Genomic DNA, 22,343 nt, shown 5'->3' on the forward strand with positions numbered 1-22,343 from the left:
ATAAGAAAACAAATTGCTCACGACAAATGTTTTTCTTGTCCTCTAAGGGCAGTTCCCCCAGCCCAGCGTGTCCCCCACGCTTTGGGAGTGCGTCGTCGGGGATCTCAGACACACCAGGCTGGCCCGGCCTCCGGGGCGCGAGCAGCCCTGGCAGATTTCTTGGTCCCCTATTGCTGGACATGTAGGTTGTTGCTGGTATTTTTGCGGTTGGAGCGTTCCTCTGAGGAGCGGGCAGCAAAGAGTTTGCACACACTGGGGATTCTTTGTGTAGTGTAAATTAGGAGGGGGGTACCCCCCCACCCCACCCCTGCCAATGCAGGTTTGCGGTAGGCGTCTGGGGCCGCGGAGGGCGCTCCGCTCCCGGGGAAGGGGAAACTGCTTTGTGGTCAGTGGATGAGACAGGGAGGGGCTCCCACGAGGGCTTTGCAGGGAGAGGGGTTAATTGTCGCACCCTGGCTGGTCGTGGAAGCCTTGCAGCTCCTGTGCTGGCAGTGGGTGGAGGCCGAGGCCACGGAGGAGGAGTGCCTCTGCCCGGTGAGTGGGTGATGGGGGAGCCTGGGACCCTGCAGGTCCCCCGTGCTTCCTGCACAGGGGCCTGGGGTTCAGGTTGGGAGCTCATCCCGCGTGGTCTGGGGGCTAGGCCCGGAGCAGGATCGAGTCTGGTTTTGTGGTTTTGTCGTTAGGTTCTAGCTCTGGGACCCGGGGTGAGTGGCCTTCCCTCCCAGGGCGGCACATTTCCCATCGGTGGGCAGGGGCTTACCACGACCCCTTCACTGCTGAGACTTGAACAAGACGAGGTGCCAGAGTTCTTCCAGGGACCGGCTCTCAGCTTCACTAGGGAAGGATTACAGGGATACGGGGGAGGGCAGACGAACTTGACTGCAGCTGTGTACCCATCCCTTAGCGGCCACCCTGGAGTCCTCCCTCCTCCCGCACGCTTTCCCCTCCTGACTGATCGCTTCGTCTGGACAAATTGTAGTATATATTACTGCAAGATAAGGACTAACCCCCCCAGGATTATTACCACACCTGAACCCTAACCATGTTCTCTCTGATTGTAGCTGTCCATGCAGAGTTCAAATTTCCAATCGTTCCATACACATCAAATATGTATCTATTTTAGTTTTTTTTTAAAAATGTGGGTCCAAATAATGAGATTGCATGACAGGATTGATAGTCATCCACTCTCTCCCTGGTGCCATGGTTTTTTTGTTTTTAGAGATTTTATTTATTTGAAAGAGCGAGAGAGCACAAGTTGGGGGGATGGCAGAGGGAGAGGGAGAAGCAGGCTCCCTGCTGAGCAGGGAGCCTGATGTGGGACTCGATCCCAGGACCCTGGGATCATGACCTGAGCCCAAAGCAGACACTTGACTGGCTGAGCCCCCCAGGTGCCCCATTTTGGGGGTTTTTGGAAGCCAGATCCCTTTTCCTACAGTAGAGCCTGCTATCATGTGTAACACATTCCTTACCCCCGTGAACCGCCTATGAATCGGGAGGGGTATCTGGAGGCTTGATCTCATTCAGTTTCGTTTGCACGGGCGCATGCTGGAGACGGAGACAGGCTTGCGGGCTCCTACTGGGAGGTTCACGTTGTCTGCTCGCACCTCTTGTGTGATGCCTGAGGCCGCCGATGCTCAGTGGCTTTAATGTCGTAGCATTTTTAATTATACACGCTTCCATTTTCACCTGTACAAGTGGTGCTGAGTTTGGCACTGTGGGAGAACTTTGTCTCAGGACGTTGTTTTTTCTGATTCTTGTTTTTTTCTTCATGGTAGTTTTACCTGGTGTCTCTTAATAACACGGGTAGTTAATTTTTTTTAGAGAAAACTGGAAAATAGTCATAAATAAGAAGATAGGTATGAAAATAAAACCATTAAATTCTGCCAACTTGGTAACTCCTAAGATTTGGGTACATCCTTCTAGATTCTTTTTTTTTTTTTTTTTAAGATTTTTTATTTATTTGAGAGAGAGCACGAGCAGGGGAAGGGGCAGAAGGAGAGGGAGAAGCAGACTCTCTGCTTAGTGTGGAGCCCGTCCTGGGGCTCCATCCCAGGCCCCTGGGATCATGACCTGAGCCAGAAGCAGATGCTTAACCAACTGAGCCACTCAGGCGGCCCTAGATTTTCACACATCTGTGATATTGTTAAATGAAAGAGAGCTGGCTCTGCGCACACAGGTCTGTGGCTGCCATTTTCATGGCGTGGCATCATGGGGGTGACCCCCTTCCTCAGCTCTGTGGGGCGGAGCGTGGCCTTCCTCCCTGCCCCTCAGCCGTTCACACGGCAGCTGGGTGTGGGGAAGGACAGGCGGCTGCTGGTGCGGCCCAGCTGCCAAGTTTTTCAAAGGAAATGAGGACTTTTGGTTGGCAGGGCAGTAGCTTTCACATCTGTTCTTTTAGGATGCTCTGCTGTTACTCAACACCCTGTGACCCTGGCTGCCCCCTTCCTCCTCCAAAGTCCCGTCTCCTGGGCCTGGCAGAGGCCCGGGCCGTCCGGGTCATGGGAGCCAGCCCCCTGCCCTCCGGGGCGCCGGGGTACCACCCACATGATGCAGGGCTGGTCCTCTCCCCTTGTTCTGGCTTTGGACCTGCGACAGGCGGCAGATTTCTGCAGAGCTGGGGCCGTGCAGAGGAGCCGAGTTTAATAGCTAAGATGCTGTTTACTTAGCACATGTGTTTATTTGGAGTGGCTTTGAGGCTCGCCCCAAGCCGCCCCTTAGGACCACCACCGATCAGGAGTTAGGAGGCCCTCATTCCATCCTGTCACTTGTAACCCATTGCCTGACCTCAGCCAGCCCCTTCTCTGGAATCCCGTTTTCTGCCTGTGGAGTGAAGGAGGGAGCCAGAGCGTGTCCGTATGTCCCCAGGCTGGGAAAGCAGGGGATCCCGGCACACCCCCGAGCCCACAGCCAGGAGGAGATGGAGGCAGAGGGGCCGGAGGTGAGCTGGTGCGTTGGAATACACCCAACCCCCGCCCAGTGTGAAAAATCAGCCCAGGAGGAAGGTGAGTGACAGGGCCCCCTCCGCCGGGGTCTCGCTGCAGCCGTCCTGACCACGACGAGCCTGGAAGGGCTGGGACCAGCGGACCGGACGCCAGCGCTGAGGCGAGAGTCTGAGCGCAGGTCCGTGAGGCGGAAATGTCACCGAGGGCCCCTGGACGGCCTGGTGTGGGGGTGGGGGGGTCTCCCGAAGAGAAGAGGCGATCCTGGCTCCCTCTGGAGCAGGCCAGGGCCGCGGTGGCGAGAGGGAGTCCAGCTGCCAGGGACCGGGGCTGCGGGCGCTGCTCCCGGGGACGCCGGGGACACAGGGGACACAGGGCCCGCGGCTCCCTGGCACGGGGCTGCCTGAGTGTCCTCACAGCGTGCGGGCCAGGTGGAAGCCACGTGTCTCTCAGGTTATGCCACACAGTGTGCCTTCTGCCTATTTTTGGGTGGCCCAGGTGGCGTGGGAGGGGCATGAATACCCAGGGTGGCCGGAGGTCATTTGCAGGCTGACTCCCGCAGTGGTAAAGGTGGCGCTGGTCGCTTGTAGCTCACGTCCCACCAGGCTGTTGCCGACGTAGTTCCAACCAAAGTCCCGGAATTGGATCTCCCCGGACCACTTTGAGTCCCACGCCCACTCCTCAGTGGACCGCGGTCACAGGCGCACCCCTGGAGGGCTGGTTCCCCATAGGAACAGCGAGCCGTTGCCAGAGTGGAGATGGGCGCTGCAGAAGGAGGGTAGAGCACTGTAAACGCCCTGTGGAGAGGCCTGTGGCGCTCTGCGGCCCAGAGGCGGTAGTGATGGGACATCGGGGAAGGCTTCCTGGAGGAGCGGGCCTTTATACTTGTCTCGGCAGGATGGGCAGCGTTTTGACCATTCCTGGTGGCAGAAGGGTCTGAGTCAAGGTGTGGAAGAGTGAGGCATGGGATGTGGACTCAGGGATGGGCTGGGATCCCTTTCTTTCCCGGGCTGGGAATATATGGACATGCTTGGGCCCAGTCCTTCATTTAACAGGCAGGAAACTGGGTTTCCAGAGGGAGAAGGGACTGGTTGAGGTCATGCAGCTTGTTCTGAGTTATAGGATGGAACGAGGGCCTCTGACTCCTAATCAGGGAGGATGGAAACATGAGTGGTGGGGGTCAGGACTTGACTCAGCCACGGAGGGCCTTTGACCCGGGCAGTCATGCAGTAGAACCAGGATCTGGGGTTTGGAACTGAGAGAACCCACCCGGTCTGGCCTCCCTTGTCTTCTGCTTTCACTGAGCACTTACTCCATGCCTTACACACGTTTCTCACCTAAGCCTCCCCGCCTTCCAAGGACCTGGGTGACTTTATAGATGGGCTCCCGGGCTGGCAGGATCACACAGCTTGGCCAAAGGTTGCTCCGTGGGGTTCTGACTCTAGGGCTCATAAGCCTGTTCCTTCCTCATCCATGGGACGAGGGGCTGGGCTGGCAAATCACCAGCCTGATTGCTCAGACCCCTCTCAGGGCTCCTCTGGGGCTGCGGTGAGCCCCTTGACTTTAGGGGAAGGGAAAGATGAGGTGACTGAGGTACAAATGGTGTTTCCCTGCTCACACCCCCTCCGGGAAACCTGCCTGGGGTCCCAAAGGCGCTGTGCTGTGGGATTTCTTCCCGAGGGGAAAGGCTTGACATCTGTTGGCTCAGGGCTCGGCGTTATTTGTCCTTTGGTCGCCTGACAGCCCTGTCTGCCTTGTTTTCGCTGCGCTTCTATTCCTTCTTGCCCACTGTTTCAGGGCCTTGCCACTTTCTCAGCCTGTGGCTCCCAGGCGGGTGAGGTCTCTCTGCCTGGAGCTCTGGTCCACGTATCTCGTCTCCGTGGGTGACTCTCCCAGACCTTTGTGCAGACCTTGGTGGGCACATCTTAACCTGGGAGCTTGGCCAACGGGGGTTGTCGTCCAAGTCCCGTTTGTGTCCCTAGCACCAGAGAGGGGTCCTGGCCATGGGGAGGAGGGTATAGTGGGATTTGGAGTAGCCTGTCCTCAGGGAAGCCTTTCTTTGGTCCACGATGGTCATGGGGTGAGTGGTTGAGAGCACAGGCCGCAGAATCAGCTGGACCTGAGTTTGAATCCTGCCTGGCTCTGCCTTTTCTTAGCTGTGTGTGCTTGGGCAAGTGAGTGGCCTCTCTGAGCCTCAGCTTCCTGTTCTGCAGAAGCGGCAGGATAGCAGGACCTTCCTCATGGGGCCGATGGGCAGTTGTATGAGGCTGTGCACGATGCTAGCCCGGTGTCCGAATGCTGATCATAAGGCTCGTCAGCCTGTGTGCACAGGCCCTCCCTGCCAGGACCTTGAAGTCTGTGTGAGGGCTGGGGGGCCAGGTGCCCAGTGGCCAGGGCTGGGGGTGCAGCAGGTCAGGAGGGAAGAGCCTGGCCACGGCCTCCTCTGAGGACGGAGCTGAGACAGAGGCCTGGGAAAGGCAGGAGTGGCAGCTGGGAAAACTGGGCTCTGTTCTCCACTTTGCTACCAAACAGTAGGTTTTGCTGTCAGGGTAAGAGGTAGAAAGTGATCGCAGGACCCCAGGTCACATGTTGGAACAGGCTCCCTGAGGACCAGGAGTGCCTTGCCCCTCTATCTTGGGAGGCCTCCGCTCCCTGCTTCCAGGCCCTTCCTAGCCTGCTGCCTCACCACTGAGCACCACATGATCCCAATGGGGAAACTGAGGGCTGGCAAAGCAGAAGGGGCTTGCTTCCTGGCCTCCTAGGGCTCAGGGCTGCTGGGGTTCTCTGGGGGCGCGAGCTGCTTGGAATAGCAACTCCAGGCAGGGGCCTTGGCTTGGGGGCAGCTGCGAAATGGAGGGACAGCAGATGAGGCTGGAAGCCTTTGACCTCACAGAGCTGGCTGAAGCCCCCTGACCACGTGGGTGGGGAAACCGAGGCTCAGGGCCTGCCCGTCAGTGGGGGAGCCAGGATGGGGCCCGGTGCCGGGCTGCTCTCGCCTTCAGTGCTCATCAAAGACGCATTTACTCCTGGCCTCCAACCGTCTTCTTGGGGCTTCTAACGGAGGTTTGGGTGCTTGTTTTATTTTCACTTTTTGAAAGTCGTTCCAGCTTCAAGCTTCCAATTTCCATGAAGTCACTGGAGCCGGGAGCCTGGCCTGATGCCTCTCCCCACTTCTGTTGAGGGCCCCGCTGCAGCTGGGAGAGCCCCCCCACCCTCCCCCTCAAGCCCGGAGGCGCCTAGCTCAGGGCTCGGCCTTAGCTTTTGTGCAGCGGCCGCCGTGGAACAGGAAGCTGTGGGTCCCAGATGTGACTCGCTCTCGGTAGGTAGCCGGCGAGGGAGGCTTCCCATGCGTGCGCCCGGACGCCGGCCGAGGAGGGGCAGGCGTGGGCCGGGCTGCCCCCGAGGGGGCCTGGACGAGAGCCAGGTAAAGGGCCGGGGGTGGGGAGGGGGGGCCGGGGCACCCTGTGTCCCGGCAGCCTGGGCCGAGGCGGGGCACGGGCCGGGCCTCCCCCACCGGCCGGGGGTGGACAGGGTCTGGGCTGCGGGAGGCGGGGCGCCTCCCGGACAGAGGACCTGGACAGCTGGTCCCAGGCTTTGCCCAGCCTGACGAGGGGGTGCGGTCATTTCTGTGGCGGGGTGCTCACTGGGCGTGTTCCACCTGGAATTCCGTCAGCCCTGGACTCTTCAGATGTCCACTTTTCGTGGTTGTAATTTTACATTTACGAGTACATTCTTCTCGACGGTAACAATTAGCGAGGGAAGGGCAATCGAACTTTGTTTGTTACGTTAAAAAGAAAAATAAACCAAAAAACAAACTCTGAAAGTGACACATGCCCAAGAGACAGAACCGAGATGCCTCAGGAAAATGGAATCATCTTCCTTTCCCTCCAGCCCTCCCAACCCGAGGCCCCCAGGGACCAACGTGGACCAGTGGGAGTAGGTCCTTCTGGAACATTCTATGGACTCATCCAGACCCAGGCACACAGAGCGAAGCAGGTGCCTCATTTCTGTGTCACCACCCGGGGTTCAGGACAGCTGGCTCCAGGCGCTTCCTCTCTGGCCAGCCCTTGGGGGAGGGGAGCCGCAGGGGTGAGGAAAGCAGAGGGCTGGGCTGGGCCTTGGTGCAGCAGGGCCCCCGGCCCCCTGAGGCCCGGCCAGGCGGCCAGAGTCTGGGTGGCTGGAGTCCAGGCTGGCTCTGCTTGGATGGCTGTGTGGCCATGGGCTGTCAGCCGCATACGTGCGGGTGGACAACCCGAGGGTGGCCCACGTGAGAGGGACTAGGCCAGCCTTTCTCAGACGGGGCTCTGGGGGGGGGGGGTGTGTTTTAGCCCATATGTAGATGAGCATGTTTAAAATTTGCTAGGTGTTTATTTTAATGTATTTAAGAAAAACGAACCTGTAATTAGGACCTTGGGTCTGTGAGTTCATGATGTCTCCTTGCCTGGGACGGGGCGAACGAAGATAACTGAAACGAGAAGTGAGCAGACCTAAGAGGAAGTGTAGAGGGACCAGCTCGCCGGAAGTGCAGGCGTCTGTGGGGACCGAGTCGGGGACCGTCTGTTCTGGGAGGGTCTGTTTCTAACCAAGCTACGGGTCTCCCCACCTCCAGAGGAGGCCTTCTGGGGTTTTCCTGTGGCTTCTGATGTGAGGTGCAGAGGAAGGGAGGCTCTCAGATTGTTCCAGATTCGGGGCCCTCAGAAGGGAAGGTGTGAACTTTGTGGGGGCAGAGTCTCTTGTAGAGTTTGAGTGCAAAGCAGCGGCTGTTTACTGGCAGCCGGTTCTGGGGGTTGGTGCAGGGGTGGTCTCGAAGGGCCCCTTTGCCGGGAGTGGGTCTCGAGAGAAGGAGACTTCCTGCGAGTCCTCTAGGAATGGGCGTCGGTGCAGGGAGGGGTGAGGCCGTGAGTGGTGGGATGGGGCAGGAGGAGGGCCTCTAACCAGGCCAAAGGTGCTTTTTCAAGAGGAGATAAAGGTCAGACTTGTTGTTGTGGGGACAGGTACCCCCCTTTACAGTTTATAACTCATGGTTTAACCCATTTCCTGCTCCTCTCACCCCCACCCTGTGCGGTACGTACCCTCCCCGTCCCCCACCAGTTTGCAGAGGAGAAGACAGAGGCCCAGCAGGATACTTTCTCATCCTGGGTCACACAGCGAGTCAGCCCCCGGGGTGGTCCAGGTGCACACACTACCTGTCATGGAGAGCCGCCATGTCTGAGGCCCCAAGTGGGGTCAGGACGTGGTGCCTCCTTTTTGGAGAGGCTGGGTGGGGCAAAGCTGAGCCGGGGCTCTGGGTGGCTCTGAAGGGTGAGTAGGGGGTGATCCTTACCACGTGGAAGGAGGAATCGGGTTCCCCTGAGTGGGTCCCCCACCCCATGGGCCTGGCCTGACCCTTGTCTGCACGCACTGCAGGGGGCGCTGGGGCTGGGGCAGGGCTATCCTGTGGCTGTCCCGCGCTGGGACATGTGCTGGGGTCCTGCTTCAGCTGGGCCGTGGGTGATCTGACCCTCTGGATTTTCCCTGACTTGCCCTCCTATCCTCCTGGTGATCGTTGAGAGGTGGCCGGTGGCCCATCCCTCAGCGTCCCTCGCCTGTCTCCTGTCCTGGAGAAAGAGCGTGGGGGGCACATTCGCACTGAGCTGACGACCACTTTCCATCCTCCAGCGCCCAGACAGAGGCCAGAGCTTTCTCCAGCCGGGACCCTTCTGGGGCCGCCGAGGGAGCAGGCAGAGTGGGTCCCACGGGACGCCTGAGTCCGAGTGGCTGGTTCTAGCCTTCCATGGGGTCCGGTCTCAGCGATGGGAGGGAAGGGGGTGGTGGGCCCATCGGGCAGTTAGTGTGTTTGAACAGGCCTGCGTAGCTACAAACGGGGAGTTAGTTCGGCTCAGTGAATGAGACTGCCAGAGAGGCAGGGGTCTTCTGGAGGTCGTTGGGTCCTGCCCCCCAGCCCCACTCTGCCTGCTTCCAGCAGCATGAGAGGTGAGCTAGGTTATCTGAGCCAGTTTCTGGCATCTGTACAATGGGTCGCTCATGGCTAAGGCCTAAACAGGGTGACACGTTGTATCTGGTGCTGCAGAGCCACGACTCGAGGGGAGGGATGATTGCTGCCTGTCCTGCTTCAGGTGGGAGGGTGAACGTGGTGGGGGAGGGAACCAGGGAGGTCAGGATGGGCAGGGCCGGGGGACGGCTGACTGCTAGCTCACATCTGTGAAGTGGCCGTGCCCAGGCAGGTGGCCGGGAAAGCCACGTATGCCTGGAAAACTCCTCCCAGTTGTCTGAGACCAGCGCACCCAGGTCTTAAGTCTCCTCGGGGGTGGCTGGAGCCCCGCTCCCCTGCCAGGTGGCCCTCCAGCTCTGCCCCCGCCCCAGCTTGCAGAGTCTCCACCCACCCACTAGGGCTCCTCCCACCCCCAGCCCCCAGGGAGGGTGGCGGGGTGTCCACCTGACGGCCATGGGCATCTGGCTCGACCTGCCGCTGCCCCCCGATCTCACAGATAGCCACATCAGGCCTGGGGTGTTGCCCAATCCTGGGTGCTGACCTGGGCCGGAGCACCTTCCTTTCCCGAATTTCCCCTGTAAGCCCTCTAGGTGTTGGGGTGGGGACGAGTCTTGGGTCAGAGGTGGGCTCAGATCCTCTTTTGTGACATTTCTCCCATGGCACTGGATCGTCTCTTCTCCTGACACCTGCTGATCCCATCAGTGGGTCTATTTCTCAGGCGCCATCTGAGCACCAGCCAAGTGCTGGGCGGGGAGGAGGAACCCCGAGCCGACCCTGCTGTCCACATGGGGTGGGATGGCTGACTGGGGCCTTGGAGAAGGGGCCGGCGGGCTTCCTGGGCTCCTCTGGCACACAAGCTGGACCAGTTCTCCTGTCTGGTGTCACGTTTGAACCCCTTCTTCTGGCTTCTGGGGGCCTCTGGCCATGCCCCCCACCCAGTGCACTCGGCCAGCCCCCCGACTCTGTCAGCACCCTGCCTGCCTCGCTCCTGCCCTTTGCTCAAGCAGCCCCTCTGCTTGCTGCTTCCCTAGCTCACACCCCATCCTGGCTCGGGTCACCCATTTGAGGGCTCCTCCTCCAGGGGTCCTCAAGCTCGGGAGAAAAGGGGGCTCGAGTGGTCTGCTCCGGAGTCCGTCACTTGGCAGCCTCCCCCCCTCCCCAGGCTCTGTGGTGATCCCTTTCTGGGTGCTGGTGCCGGGGGACACCGGGGGCACCCTCCTTTCTCCTCCCCGCTATGCCCCTGTCTGTACCCCTCCCCACATTGACCACTGGAGGGAATGACCTGTGAGTGTCCCAAGGGAAAAGAAACAAATTGAGCTCTTTGCTGCGGGTACCCTGATTGGCAGACATGTACGTGGCCCCCAAGGCTTACCTCCTCCTGCTTCCTCCTGCGCCAGGATGGAGGTGATGGGGGCGGGAGAGCTCATGACCCAGGGAGGAGCTCGTGCCCGCCGGGGTCCGCAGCACAGCAGGCTTGGCTTTCAGGGAAGGCGAGGCTGTGCGCGTAGTGGGCGGTGCCACCCCCAGGACCCAGACTACGCTGGTGGGGACCTCTTTGTCTTCCGGGATCCAGGCCCTTGTAATGGCTCCTGGTGTCACTGGCCGGCTGAGCGGGGCGAGGCCTGGGAGCTCAGGGCACAGCCCCTCTCTGCACAGATGGGGAAACTGAGCCCCACAGGGCTCCACAGCTTTGGGACAGTGCACGTTTTCCTGCTTAGAGCTGTGTGGGAGGCACAGTCTCCCCTGGTCTCACTAAGTGGTGGGGATGTGGAGGAGGGGCCACCGCCGCCTCCGGGCCTCAGTCTCCCCACCTCTGCAATGGCCGGGCTGACTCCACTCCTGCACAGCTTCCCGGCCTCCCACACCTGTCTCCCTCGGCCCCCCACCTGGCCGGGGAAGAGGAGCCCTTTGAAGTCAGCTGGAGGTGCTGCTTTAATGGGGGACCCAGGCTGATGGGGAAGCGTCCAGACTCCCTGGAGCCGCTGCCCAGGCCCCCCGGGGACGGAGAGCCTGAGTGTCCGCGGTGCCTGGGCCAGCGACCAGCACTTCTGTACCCCCGGCTTTCTGGGCCGGGAGCGAGGGAGGGGCTGCCTTTGGGGGGCCGTCGGGAAGTCAGGCTGAGACCCCTGGCACTTAAAGGGTGTCCGCCAGTGCCCGTTGATATCCAGGTTTCTCCGGCTGCCCGCCCCTTGTGTGTGGAGCCAGCTGGGGTGACCCCCGTGATGGCACTCCCTGCGTCCTGGCCTCTGCGTGAAGCCGCTCGTACCTTCACCAGCCCATTGTTGGAGTGAGGAGACAGGCCCGGAGAGGTCACACGGCTCCTCCGACGTGTGGTCCCCGAGGCTTTCCTGCCTTCCGGACTCTCAGCCTGAGTGCTCCCTTGCCCACCTTTGCGTTTCTCTTCCTCATGGGGCTCACTTCTTGCATGTGTCTCCTCTCCCCCGCCAACATGAGCTCCCCAGGGGACCTCTCCGGGGGACCTTGCTAACTGTGGCCTCAGCCTGTCACCCGGTGCAGGGTGTGGGCAGGAGCCCAGTGAGCACAGGTAGGATGGAGAGCAGGGCCCCGAGGGGGAGCCTGCTCTCCTGTGGTTGAAACAACACAGCACGGTTGGCCCCCAAAACTGTGGGAAACTTCTGGATTTACAAGGAGGTTTTATAAGCCATGAGGTCACTTCACTGCTGGACTGGGCCAGAGGGCCGGGGACATTTTCATCCCCATTGCTCAGGTGACCTGTCAGAGCTCATGCAGGCGGGAGCAGGGACACCAGGGTTGTGCCCAGCCGCTGAATGCCCGTTCGGTGCCCGCTGTATTTGTCTCAGTCCATGGAGCTTCTTGGGTTTTAAGTGTCCCCTCTGCGGCAGCCAACGGTTGGATTTTGGAAGCTGGGCAGTGTGTAGCCAGACGTCAGCCTTGGGGGTGGGGTGGTGGTGTCGCGTAGCCCGGCAGTGACAGGCCGGGTGCCCTGCGTCTCGATGGGCCGTGTAGGCACTGGGGAGGCAGAGGCAGGCACCGAATCCCGATTAGGAGGGGACTGGGCAGGCCTCCTGGGGGAGGTGGCAGCTGAGCCTGGCTCTGAAGGGTTGGGCAGGAGTTTGCTAGGCAGAGGGGTTTCGGGGCTGGGGAGGTAGGCAGTGCTTTTCAGCGGCCAGAGCCTGGAGTCAAAAGGGTGGGGCTCGTTTGGGGAACCGAAATAAGTCCAATCATGCACTCACAAAGAAGCCTCTGGAAGCCCCGGAGGAGTTCTTTTGGCCAGGGGGTGAGCAGGACTGGGCTTGGTGTTCTTGGGGTCCCAGCCAGGTGCGAGAAGCCCTGGCAGGCTACCCCACGGGGAGGCTTGTGTTTGGGGGTGCATGACGCTCTATCACTGAGGCTTCCTGTGCCCCGCTGGAGCCTGGCTCTGGAAGGCAGGAGTTTGTGGAAGGAAGGAGGAAGTGACCAGGAGTAGGGGCCTTAGCTGTAGGGAGGGCCTCCTGAGCCCCTGTCTGGGTGCAGCTCCAGAGGCCGGGCTGTGGTTTGGGGGGGGTGGGGGGAGGTCGGCTAGAACTGCTTCCCCGGCAGAAGGGCTCTTCCGGGCTCTGGGCTGGGCTTCACCAGGCAGTCCCCCTGCCCATCCCGTGCCCTCTTGGCCTCACTCAGGTTCTCAGGAAGCCTTGAGGAAGTGGGCTCTCAGCACCTTGGATTAGGGCTGGGCACTCTGGTGGCTGGTCTGTGGGGGGTGGTCTGTGCACTAGGCGGTGACTTCAGGGGGCCAAAACCAGACAGTGAGGTTGTGCTGGGCTTCATGGATGGTCGGGGGCAGCCATGGCCCCTAGCATGGCCTGCTGAGATCTGGGCGGGGGTGTCTTCCCATCATGTTTTCCCACTGACCTCTCCGTGGCTGGCTCGTTTGCTCTTCTGAGCGCAAAGGGACCAGAGCGGGCGAGAGGCTGAGCTCGGACTATAGCTTGGGTCTCCTGACATTCAGCCCAGGCCTGTGTCCCCTGCATTGCTTTGTCTCTGGCAGGGGGGAAGTTGAGGCAGGTGGGCTACTTCCGTGAATTGCCCGAGAGAGGCTGGAAGTGCAACAGGAGGGTCTTTTCCTGGTTGGTATTTAGAGCCCTTTCTGCTTGCTTATCCCCAGGGCAGATCGCTTCCCCAACTGAAAACTGCCTGAGGGCAGCGGCTGTATTGTAACCCAGGCCTTCCCTCCCATCCTCACCTCATCCCTTCCCTCCCATCCTCACCTCATCCCTTCCCTGGAGGCTGAGCTTAGGGCTGCTCCCCTGGCCTGCAAACAGGTGCACTGGCTTGTCCTCCACTGTGCGTCCATCCAGCCCAACTCAGGGGCAGGTGGAGGTGGGAGAGTGGGCCCACCCGCCCCCACCCCTTTCCTCCGGTTGGGTTCAGAGTTTGCAGAACCTGTCCTGAGGGCAGGCGTTATGCTTTCTCCTCTCGGAACAGGCCTGCGGGGCTTGCAGTGAGGTCCTGACACTGTCTGGGATGCCAGATGGCAGTTCCCTCTGTGCCCAGCGTCTCCCCACCTCCCCCTGAGCCCAGGATGGGCGGACGGCCTCTCCTGCGAGGCCCAGCTGGGTATCCCATGGGGGTGTCAGCCCCTGGTGCTGCTCAGAGCCCCCGATAGCAGTTGTTAGGTGTGACTACTTTTAGGCCGGGCCACTCCCAGGGCAGAGTGGGGGGTCAGGGCTCACGACAGGGTCGGGGTGGCGGGGAAGGGGCGGGTTCCCTGCCTACTCCCTCCCAGACCTCTCGGCCCTTCCTGTCAGCTTGCTACTTGTCATCTCGGCTTGGGTGCGCTGTGCCAGGCGCAGCCTCGGCGCCCCACCTGCGTTACCCCCTAGAATCCTCTCAAAGCCCCGTGTGGTCAGGACGTTATTCTCCCTTTTTTCAAATGAGGGAACTGAGGCACAGAGAGGGTAAGTAACTTTCTCAGGGTTGTGCAGCTGAGACGGGATGGGCCTGAGATGTATGGTGTGTGTGTGTGTTTGTTTTTTTTTAAAAACAGGTTCTATTTTTTATGTATTTACATACATATATATATGTTCACACACACATACCCACCTCACTAAACATGCCAGGAACACGTCTTTCCATGTTATATGTCACCTTGACTATCAATTACCTTCTATTGCCCTTGAATTTTTCCAGTAGAGTCTTTATTTTTTAGTTCATTTTTTTTTAAAGTTTATGTCTTTTAGTAATCTCTACTCCCCAACATGGGGCTCAAACTCATGACCCCAAGATCAAGAGTCACAACTAAATAAACTAAAAACCCCAAGTTTTTAGATTATTTTAAAAAAGATTTATTTATTCACTTTATTTAAAAAAATTTTTTTTAAACATTTTATTTATTTATTTGACAGAGAGAGAGGGAACACAAGCAGGGGGAGTGGAAGAGAGAGAAGCAGGCTTCCTGCCAAGCTGGGAGCCCGATGTGGGGCTCGATCCCAGGACCCTGGGATCATGACCTGAGCCAAAGGCAGATGCTTAACGACTGAGCCAACCAGGCGCCCCTATTTATTCATTTTAAAGAGAGAGAGAGCATGCATGTGCAGCAGGGAGGGGCAGAGGGAGAAGGAGAGAGAAGCTCTAAGCTCAGCTCAGAGCCCAACACAGGGTTTGATCCCACGACCCTGAGTGTAGAGCCTGATGTGGAGCTCGATCCCACAATGCTGAGATCATGACCTGAGCCGAAATCAAGAGTCGGACGCTCAACCAACTGAGCCCCATTTAAGAACTTTTTAATTGTACCAGCTACATTATGGCAATAGAAACAAACTGAAGATTCATTCACTCCGTCAAAGCAGTTTTGGTTAGCCCGTGTCCTGGTTCAGGCATTACCTATTCCAGGCATTACTGTTGCCATGTGGATTTTTCACACAATACCCCGGAACAGCAGAGTTCAACCTGCCGCACCCTTTTTGACACCTGCATAGTATTCCATAGTAAGGATCTATTGTGATTTATTTCACCAGCTCTTAATGGGTAGATACATTCTCTTCTTTTGCTATTGTAAATAATGCTGCAATGAATAATCTTGTACATGTGTCATTTTACATATGTGAAAGTGTTTGTAAGAGAGATTACTTGAAGGAGATTTGCTACATCAAAGGTTTGTGCATGAGTGATTTTGTTACATCTGATTAAATTGCCCTCCCCAGAGGTTATGCTGAATCATACTCCCGCCAAGGCTAAGTGTGAATGCCTGTTTTGCCGCCGCCTATAAATGCTCTGTAAATACTTTGATCTTTGCCAATCGTAGAGGTAAAAATGATTTTCCGTAGTAGTTTTAATTTGCACTTCTCTTATTATAGGTGAGGTCAGCTTCCTTCTAAATGTTTAACAGCCATTTGTGTTGCCTTTATGTGCACTTTCTGTCCATACCTTCTCCCATTTTTCTATTGGGTTATTGGTCTTTTCCTTTTTGATCTGTGGAAGCTTTTTACATATGGGGGAGATTAGCTCCATATGATAAGAGTTGTAAATATTTCCCTCATTTCTTATTTTTTATCTTTTGATTTTGCTCTTAATAGCTTTTACGATGCAGTAGATTCTTTAAGATGTAATTGAGTTGATCAGTCTTTTCCCTGTGGCTTTTAGGTTTTGTGTTAGGTTAGCGAGGACTTAGCCGCTGCAGCATGATAGAAGAATGCTTTCATGGTTTCTTGCTCACTCATCTTGGTGTAAATGATGAATCCAGCTTGCTCTCTCTCCTCTGGGTTTTGCTGCTTCTTTGAACAGATTGCTAGCAGAGTAGTTACATCCTTCTTGCTCCTGCAGGTCAGTGGTTACTCTGGGTTATATCTGCCTGTGGGTGTGTGAAATAGATCTCTTCGCCCACCTCCCAACCCCATGCGTGCCTCCTCACCATTGGATCTACTGTCTGGCTGGGGCCCTGGGCAAAGCATGACGTCAGTGGGAAGACCAGTGTCCTGCCATCCTGGGTGGGACTAGCACCAGGTGAGGTCCCTGAAGGCTAGCTGGACTACCCCTTTCTGTCCTTCCTTACCAAGGGGAGAGAGATCAGAAATGTGTTGAGTGTGGGCATGAAAGTGTTTTCATTTTAAAGGGAGAATGTAGTGAGGGGAATACTTAAAGGAATGAATCACTAATGGTGGAATTTCAGGCAAGAGCCAGTTACTTAGCTAGTTAATAAGCACCATTGCCTGGACACCTACTGTGTGCAGACACCCAGCGGGGGGGTGGGGGCACAGAGACCTCTGCCCTCTGGGAACTTGCGCCTGGAGCGTAGTTTCTTCTTGGCATCTGGCCTGGTGCCTGGTACATAGAAGGTTCTGGTGCACAGCCGTTAAAGGAATGAAGGCATGGATCTCTCTCAAGATGAATGCGTGCGTGCATGAATGAATGAATGGACAAATTTTCCCCAGGCAGCCACTAACCATCATTGGAATTGGCACAGGAGATAGAGAAGTGGGCTTATTATCCCTGGCAGCTGAGCCCTGGAGGTAAGGGGTAAACGAGGTATTTGCATTTTAAAGGAGGGACGGACTAGGCTAAGGCTGAATCCCAAGAAGTGGAAGGGAGGGTGTCAGGTACAAAGAATAATCCGTACCCCACCCTTAGAATTAGCCCTCTGGGGCCAGGTGACAACACCCAGGCTGCCCCCTTCAGCTTGTTGTTCTTTTCATTTTATGATTCACACTCCACGCCCAGCCCAGCGCCGGCAGCCGAGGTCTGACAGAACCATTCCTTTGCGAGAAGGAAAACCCGAGGCCCAGATGGGGCAAAGGACTTGCCCAGGGTTATCGAGCAGGTTGGTGGCAGAGCCGGGATTGGAACATAGGTGCTGGACCCCAAGACTGATGGGGAGCCTCTGGTCCGGTGTAGCGTCAGCCGGGGGTCCTGGGAGAGCATGGCGGGAAGTGGGGCTGGCTGGGGAGCTCACGTCATTAGGGGACTTTGACCTTTGCCCCTGCCTAGTGGCCTTGAGGGCTGTCACCAGGAGGTGGTGAGATGAAATAGAGGGTTCTTGGGCGGGAGGGGGGTGGGGGGGGGTGTCCTGCCTGCTTCATGCTTCTGTCTCTCCCGTTTGGGCCCCATGGTTGGGCTTCCTGAGCTCTGGAAACCGCGCCTCCTTTCTGGGCTCATCTGCTATTTTGTCCCGCCAACAGCCTGTTGGCCGCCATGACCCGCACCTCACTCGTCCTGGGACGTGGGTAGCAGCACCCCTGTTTGCTGATGAGGAGGACTGAGGCCCAGAGTGTGAGTGCTGGGAGCAGAGCCGGGTTTTTTACCCGCACCTCCTCCGGCCCGGCAGGCTCCCCGGGGGAGGCGGTGCGCTGCCCCAGGGGCATCCTGTTCTTCGGAGGGAGACCCTTTCCCCACGTTGGCACCTCCTTCTGCCCTAGTGGCCTCTCCCTCCTTCCGGAGCCGCCCTGCTTGCTTTCCCCTGCCTCTTCTGCCTGGTTCGGGATTCCAGCTGGTTGGCTCATCTGTGTGTCCATCCGTCCATCCGTCTCTCCTTCCGTCTGTTCCACAAGCAATTGCCAGGGCTCAGCTACAGGACACAGACACAGATCCTTCCACAGCCGTTGGGTGCGGCAGGTGCTGGGATGTGTGACACACGGGACCAGGGACCAGGGTGTGGGCAGGCCTCCCCAGCTGGGGACGGACCGGCGTGGGGACGGAGGTCGGGCCCGAGGCTGCGGGGCTCTGGGGACCGGAGAGGCGGGTGTGAAGGGCAGTAAGACTGAAAGCCCTCGGTCCTGCCAGGTTTCTTGGGTGCTCGTCTGGGCCAGGACTGGGCTGAGCAGGGCAGCCTCGGGCTCTCCTTCGCAAAACTGCGGGTCTCCTCAGGGAGCGGGGAGGAGACCCCCTCAGCCGACAAAGGTCTGCTTGCGACCCAGCCCATGGAGGGAGCCAGCTGCGGGGCCAGCCCAGGCGGCCGAGACTAGTGGGTGCTGGGCTGCAGGAGCATGGTCCCCAGGCGGGCTTGGGGTGGGGCCTCTCCTCAGGCCTGCCTGCCCCTCCTGCACACCCCAAAGCCCCACTTCCTCTTTTTGAGGCCACTGGGGCCCCAGGCCCCGTGCAGCTCCGGAGCCTGCCGGGCTGGGCCGGAGGAAGCCAGGCTGGGATTCCTGCCAGTGCCGCTTGGGTGAGGAAGTGGGTGCTTCCTCCGTGTCTGGGAAAGCTGGGGGTGGTCTAGAGCTCCCCACGGGGGTGGGAGCGCTGGGGTGCTGCTGGATCAGCCACTTCTGCTGGGGAAGGGTTTCCTGAGCACCCCCAAGGGCCTGGTCCTGCCCTCATAATTTGAGGTCCCAGCTCCCTATTTCCAGCAGCTCTCTGGCTGAGGAACCCAGACCCCGCCAGTCAGTGTTTGGCAAGGAGACCACAGTCCTGAGTTGCAGGGAAGGGGGTGGGGTGTGTGTGTGTGTGTGTGTGTGTAGCTCAGAGGGCTGCCTGGAGGAGGTGGTGCTTCTGGATCTTGCTGGCTCAGAGCAGGCTTCCTGACGTGGCTGTCTGACCTTGCTTCTGGGAGGCAGAGGGAGGTACCTTGATGGAGTCCTCTTTGCTTCTCACCCTCTATCCTAGGCCTTGAGAGGGGAGGGCAGAGAGGGGTTGGCATTTGGAGATGTTATGGCCTCTGTGGATGTCAGCACCGTGAGGGTGTTGAGCAGGACGTGAGGGGGTGACCTGTGTTCACATCCTGGCTCTCTTTTGCTGGCTGTGTGACCTCAGGAAAATGACTGAACCTCTCAGTGTCCCCACATCCATAAAAGGGAAGCAGTGGTCTTACTCCCCTGCAGGGCCGGTGTGCGGAGTTAGAGCCCCATGGGCACGCGGTAAGCACCCACTAGATTCTGTTCACGGCATCGTCTGCCCCGGGCTGGCGCGGGACATGGGCTGCAGGAGTGCAGAGCCCACCAGGAGTGATTCCCTTGGCCTCCATTTCTACCTGAGCATGCCGCTGGGCTCCCTAATTCCTCCTGCAGGGGGGAATCTCTGGAGGCCACTGGAGAAGATGTGGGGAGTCCCCTTGCCCCCGCCTCCTGCTGCCCCAGGTCCTGTGCAGGATGGCTGGCCCTGGGCTGTGGAGTTTGGGACGAGGTGACAGAAGTATGAGCGAGGGGGGTTCCCCTCCTTGGCCCAGCCCCCTTCCAGGTGGCCTTAGCCAGGACCAGCCTTGTCTGCAGGGACGTACTCTCACCTCTGAGCTAAGTGGGACTCTGTCCTCTGCCCCTGGACCCTGACCCTGGACTCTGTCCCCTGACCCTCAATGAGGGCTTCCTGGATATGGTAAACTGGGGCGACGTGGACCTTGGCACTGTTGATTGCAAGTGACAGAAACTCACACTGGCTTCAGCCAAAAGAGGCATGATTGCTCGGTGCGATTGAATTATCTGGAGGTTGCTTGAACTTCAGGCAGAGCTGGATCCAGGCGTTCAGGGGGGTATTTTCGAGCCCGTGTCTCTCCAGTTTCCCGTGTTGGCTCATTCTCCGTGGGCTGTCTCTTACGGTGGCTTCAAGCAGCTGCCTGCCGCCATGGGTCAGCAGGAGAAGACAGTGCCACTTCGCTGTGGCTCAGCAGAAGTCCCAAAGAGGCTTCTCACTGAGAGGATTTTGGTCACACGACCGTCCCTAAACCAGTCACTGGGGCTTGAGAGGGACAGTGGTGATGAGCCAGCCTGGGTCACGCGGTTCCTGACCCAGGGGACCGACAGTGGGAGAGAAAGTCCCAGCAGAAGTAGAAGTAACGTCCCCCTCCCAGCTGGGCCCTTGGGGGTTCCCCTCCTCTGTAAAACGGGGCTGCTTGCCCTGCTCCCCCACCAGCGTGATCGTGAGGTGTGAATGACAGTGAGTGACCCCTGGGCTCCACTGCCTCCAGGTGAAGGGGCCTCGACTGTCCCAAGTGCATATCTCTGCTGTCGGTGTCTTGGGACTTCAGACTTCCGGTGGGGTGGGGGTGAGGGAGTGACAGGGAGGTAGGGCTTCGCTTGACCTGAGGTGGGACTTACAGCCAGGAGGAGTGCCCACTCACGGAGAAGACTGCCCTGAGAGGTGATGAGCTCCCCGTCACTGAAGTGGGCAAGCCGAGGCTGCGGGGTCATTTGTTGGACACGTGGTGAAGGAGTTCCTTCATCCGGGGCCTTCATCTATGGCCTCCCTGCTCTCTGCCACCTGCCCTGAGTCCCAGCCCTCCCAGTCGCCAGTGGTGTCAGCGGCCAGTCAAGGAACCGGTGATTGGACAGAGGGGCCTCGAAGCCTGCCCTGGCAGGGGGGGTCCGTGTCTGGTTTTGGGGGGGTTGCTGCTAGGGAGGCGCGGGCCTGTGGAGATGCCGCGGGGGGCTCGCAGACCATCTCTCCAGGAGCGACAAATGCATCTTTCCTCCCAGCCCCCAGCCCTGCCCTGCTGTCCCAGGAGCGGGACCACGTCCCCGCACGGGCCGAGGTCCCCGTGCCCAGGGCTGTCTATTGTCCACGTTCTCTCCCGCCTGCCGTTGCCCAGGAAGTGGCCTAATTAGATCCCCGAGAGCAGTGTTTACCAGTGTTTACAAGGTACCCACGGGCCCCCGGGAACCTTCCAACTGCTCCTTCTCTCTGCACGCCTGCCTCAGCCTGGCTGCGTGTGCCTGGAGGGGCAGGTCAGTTCTGGGGTGTCCTGGCCACCCCCAGCTCTGGTCTGGGGGCTTTGCCTGGGGTGGGGGAGAGAGCCCCTGGGGGGGTAGTTGTTGTCGTCCTGGGCCCTTGGTGTTTGAGGTTTCTGGGCCTGGCAGTCGGGTCCCGGCGCCCCGGAGTTTGGCAGCAGGCCGGAGGGCCAGGCCGTGCTGTGTGGACTTGTGGCAAGTGGTTCCGTCCCCGGGAGCTGCCCCTGCTAGCGGGAGCTCCCTGGGGAAGCCTCTCTCGGTTCAGCGAGAGCGCAAGGCCGGCCAGGAGCCCGGGTTTGGGAGCTGGCGGACCCGGGTGTGGAGCCCAGCACTGCCCCCAAGCAGCTCCGGCTGTGTGCTCTTCGGCGAGCCGCGCGGCCTCTCTGGGCTCAGCTCTGCACCTGTAAACTGGCTGTTCTGAAGATGAGAGCGGATACGTGTGTGTGGGCGCCTGGCGTGATGGCGTTGATGGTAAAGAGCTGGTTTTGGGGGTGCCCCTGCGCTGGGGGCTTCTCAGGGCAGGGAGCCGCTCTCGTTTTGTAAACCCTACAACCCAGGGCTAGGCGTATGTGGTTAGTAGTCAAAACGTGCCTCGTGTGGAATCGAGACTGGTTAGTTCAGAGTCAGAGGTCGCAGATGAGTGGCCGCACAACTCACGTTTTTGAATCGGCTGCCGGCATTGGTTAAGTTGGTGCTTCCTGTCGAAACCAGCTCTGCAGTTGTCCAGGCTTCGGGCACTTGGGTAGCCCTGGGCCCAGCCCCCGCAGAGCTGCCGGCCTTCCACAGGTGCCAAGGCTTGTGGACACCTGCCGGGCCCAGAGCCGCGGGGGCATCCAGGACCTCCGGCAAATGGCCTCTCCCCCCGAGCCCCCAGTATGGGGTTTTTCCAATTCGTTCCTGGAATTTGTGGCATAGGAGCTCCCGGAGGGATCCGTGCCCGAGGTGGCTTGTGGATCTAAGGTGGGCGCTCACTGGGGGGCCTCACTCGGACTCTGGGACTCTGGGTACCCTGCTCTTCTGCCTCTGGGCGCTCCGGACTGCCTTTCCTTCACAGCTTTTGCCGGTGGCCGTTCGTGCCCGTCGTGACCGCCCTGGGCCTTCCCACCTCTTACGGCCTCCCTGCCCTCTGCCACCTGCCCTGTCCCTGTTCCAGGCTCTGAGGCAGGCCTGGAGGATGTTGGGGGCCTGGGCTCCTGCCCCCAGACCTCAGTCACTGCACGTAGGGATTGTACATTTTCCAGTAACTTTCTCTTTGTGGGGACGGGAGCTCCATGTGGAGAGAGAGCTGGCCTGGTGCACAGGCACGATGACAGGCCTTTTGGAATAAATGAATGAGCAGATGGATGAACGGTGCTGGGGAAAGGGGGAGCGCGTGTGGGCTGAGCACTGCAAGCCTGGCCCCCGCGCCCAGCTTGTCACACGCGGTCCGCTCTGCTTCCCTCTCTGAGGTTCGGGGTCCATTTCTACGAGGTGGAGCTTGCAAACTTCTTATGTTCTGGTCAGTGGAAATTTTAAAAAACGCATTTCCAAAATGCAGTCTTACGAGGAAGCTTAACAGAACACGAATGCAAGGGCGATGCTCTGGGTGTCCTGGGCGTGAGGGTCTGAGGTACAAACCTCACCAGAGAGCCCCAGTCACTGAGAGAGTGTGACCTTTGCGCAAGGACCATCGGAACAGGAGAAAGCCTGCAAACAGACCCCATGCGCACGGTCACCTGACTTACCACAGAGGTGGCTTCACTGAACTTCTTGAGGAAGGAATGGTGGCTTTGCCGGAAGCCACTGGGGTAGTTAGAGACCCACGTG

At 58.9% G+C, this 22,343-nt stretch overlaps 1 protein-coding gene across 10 annotated transcripts in view; it reads left to right on the top strand.

The window, feature by feature from the left end:
- The first annotated feature begins 454 nt into the window (after nt 1–454).
- ADCY7 (adenylate cyclase 7) overlaps nt 455–22,343 on the top strand; it is a 47,241-nt gene continuing 25,352 nt past the window's right edge. Inside the window, exons 1-3 of one of the 10 annotated variants that reach the window (XM_032424371.1) lie at nt 12,142–12,190; nt 15,712–16,397; nt 16,606–16,705. The gene's annotated coding sequence lies outside the window, so the exon portion shown is untranslated. The other 9 variants (XM_032424372.1, XM_032424374.1, XM_032424370.1 and 6 more) reach the window with 9 other exon arrangements.

This window comes from Phoca vitulina, unplaced genomic scaffold, assembly GCF_004348235.1.
Source record: "Phoca vitulina isolate PV1807 unplaced genomic scaffold, GSC_HSeal_1.0 scaffold30, whole genome shotgun sequence".
In the NCBI taxonomy this organism is placed as follows: domain Eukaryota; kingdom Metazoa; phylum Chordata; class Mammalia; order Carnivora; family Phocidae; genus Phoca; species Phoca vitulina.